The following is a 3,021-nucleotide window of genomic DNA, read 5'->3' on the forward strand; positions in this document are numbered from 1 at the left end:
CCCGCCCTCAGGCACGGAGCTCCGGGGAAATTTGCCTCATTTCTTCTAAGTCCCCTTTCCAGCGGGGACCTTTCAAACATTGTATCCGACCACTGAAGGCTGTTGGCGGACGCGGCGCGGCTCACAGCCCGCCCTCAGGCACGGAGCTCCGGGGGAATTTGCCCCCTCATTTCTTCTAAGTCCCCTTTAGGCGACCAGGGGTTGACAATTTAGGTGACCAGGGGTTGACAATTTAGGCGACCAGGGGTGACTTTTAGGCGACCAGGGGTGAGGTTTAGGCGACCAGGGGTGAGGTTTAGGCGACCAGGGGTAGCGTTTAGGCGACCAGGGGCGTTGCAGTTCCGCCGAATTGCATTAGGGGCGCTGCAGTAGGCAAACGTTTTTACCCCTAGTCAGAGGGTCATTTGCCTACTTCCCAGGTTTACCCGGGTTTTCCAAAACACCTGGGGCACATTTTTAGGAACCACGTTTTTAGAAACAAAAAAGGCGGACGCATACTGCAATAACGGCCGCCCTGGCGCTCTGGTGGATGTTATCCTCGAAATTTCTTCTATGTGCCCATTCCAGCGGGCAACTTGCGAACAATGGTGTCCGACCATGGAAGGCTGTTGGCGGACGCGGCGCGGCTCACAGCCCGCCCTCAGGCACGGAGCTCCGGGGGAATTTTCCCCTCATTTCTTCTAAGTCCCCATTCCAGCGGGGAGCTTGCAAACGTGGTATCCGACCACTGAAGGCTGTTGGCGGGCACGGCCCCACCAGCGCAACACGGCACTTCCTATGACTCGGGTCCGACGCAGGAGGAGCGGTCCTCCCGGCCCCACCACACGGCACTTCCTATGACTCGGGTCCGACGCAGGAGGAGCGGTCCTCCCGGCCCCGCCACACGGCACTTCCTATGACTCGGGTCCGACGCAGGAGGAGCGGTCCTCCCGGCCCCGCCACACGGCACTTCCTATGACTCGGGTCCGACGCAGGAGGAGCGGTCCTCCCGGCCCCGCCACACGGCACTTCCCATGACTCGGGTCCGACGCAGGAGGAGCGGTCCTCCCGGCCCCACCACCGCCACACGGCACTTCCCATGACCCGGGTCCGACGCAGGAGGAGCGGTCCTCCCGGCCCCACCGCAACACACACAACCACTGACCGATTGGCAATCATGACCCGCCATCGGAGGGCCCCTGCCGGCCCCGGCCTCGCGCCTGGGTGTTCGGGTGGACGGTTCCTTCGGCCTGCGGGTCGACCTCTGAGCGTTGGCCGGCACCGCAGCACCGCAGCACACATAACCACTGACCGATTGGCAATCATGACCCGCCATCGGAGGGCCCCTGCCGGCCCCGGCCTCGCGCCGGGGTGTTCGGGTGGACGGTTCCTTCGGCCTGCGGGTCGACCTCTGAGCGTTGGCCGGCACCGCAGCACACACATAACCACTGACCGATTGGCAATCATGACCCGCCATCGGAGGGCCCCTGCCGGCCCCGGCCTCGCGCCGGGGTGTTCGGGTGGACGGTTCCTTCGGCCTGCGGGTCGACCTCTGAGCGTTGGCCGGCACCGCATCACCGCAGCACACATAACCACTGACCGATTGGCAATCATGACCCGCCATCGGAGGGCCCCTGCCGGCCCCGGCCTCGCGCCGGGGTGTTCGGGTGGACGGTTCCTTCGGCCTGCGGGTCGACCTCTGCGCGTTGGCCGGCACTTCCCTACCGTTACCCCCCCACCCCTGGGGTTGTGACAAAACGGCACTTCCTATGACTCGGGTCCGACGCTGGAGGAGCGGTCCTCCCGGCCCATCTCGCACCCACACCCTGACATATACTGCACCACACCAACCACTGACCGATTGGCAAGCATGACCCGCCATCGGAGGGCCCCTGCCGGCCCCGGCCTCGCGCCGGGGTGTTCGGGTGGACGGTTCCTTCGGCCTGCGGATCGACCTCTAGCGCACCAACCAGCGCGAAACCGCTTTCGTCGCGAGACCGAGACGACCCTGTCGCGTGCCCGTTGGCCACACGGGCCCAGAGATGTCCTACACGGGAGTTCCGCCGCGCTCGCGGGTACCCCGCGCCGCCCCGCCACGAGAGGGGCGCGGGAGCCCAGGCCCGCATCAGCCGAGCGGTCCTTTCCGAAAAAGCATGTTTCTCAAACCCTACCGGCGTCTGTCAGAAGACGCCGCCTCCGAGTGCGTGTTGCGGTCGCGGGCGTGCGGGCGGCTCCGGCTCCCTCCCGCGACTGACCGCCACGCGGTAACGCGGCCTCTACGGACCGAGTACATACCGAGGCCCAGCCGACTTCCTCACCGCGCACGGGGGCTGAATCGGTAACGGAAATTTCGGTAGCCCACGTCCGAAAAAAATGAGAGAGAAAAAACAACGAGGGAGGCTGGGGTGCCGCCGGGGGTAACCCCGCGGGAGGCCGTCTCCCGCGGGCGCCGCCCGGTCCCCGCGCCCGGCTCCCCGCTCAGCTCCGGTTCCAATGCAAGAAACACAGACCGCCGGACGCGAGGGCTACCTGGTTGATCCTGCCAGTAGCATATGCTTGTCTCAAAGATTAAGCCATGCAAGTCTAAGTACACACGGTTCCGATACAGTGAAACTGCGAATGGCTCATTAAATCAGTTATGGTTCCTTTGATCGCTCCACCGTTACTTGGATAACTGTGGCAATTCTAGAGCTAATACATGCAAACGAGCGCCGACCCGTCTCCGCGGGGACGCGCGCATTTATCAGACCCAAAACCCACGCGGGTTCGGTTTGCCGCGGTGCAGCGGGCCCGCCGGCTTTCACAGCCGGCGGGCTGTCGGTCTCCGCGGTGCCGCCGGCCCGGCCCCCCCTTTGGTGACTCTAGATAACGCCCGAGCCGATCGCCGGCCCCCCCGCGGCGGCGACGTCTCATTCGAATGTCTGCCCTATCAACTTTCGATGGTACTTTCTGCGCCTACCATGGTGACAACGGGTAACGGGGAATCAGGGTTCGATTCCGGAGAGGGAGCCTGAGAAACGGCTACCACATCCAAGGAAGGCA

General features: G+C 64.4%; 1 non-coding gene across 1 annotated transcript in view; it reads left to right on the forward strand.

Annotated features, from left to right (window-relative positions):
* The first annotated feature begins 2,505 nt into the window (after positions 1–2,505).
* Positions 2,506–3,021, forward strand: part of LOC148314600 (18S ribosomal RNA) — a 1,933-nt gene continuing 1,417 nt past the window's right edge. Inside the window, exon 1 of the ribosomal RNA XR_015841661.1 lies at positions 2,506–3,021. This exon is cut by the window's right edge and continues 1,417 nt beyond it. This is a non-coding gene — a ribosomal RNA (18S ribosomal RNA).

This window comes from Idiotropiscis lumnitzeri, unplaced genomic scaffold (genome assembly GCF_059441095.1).
Source record: "Idiotropiscis lumnitzeri isolate Australia: NSW breed Sydney's pygmy pipehorse unplaced genomic scaffold, RoL_Ilum_1.0 HiC_scaffold_263, whole genome shotgun sequence".
Classification (NCBI taxonomy): Eukaryota; Metazoa; Chordata; class Actinopteri; order Syngnathiformes; family Syngnathidae; genus Idiotropiscis; species Idiotropiscis lumnitzeri.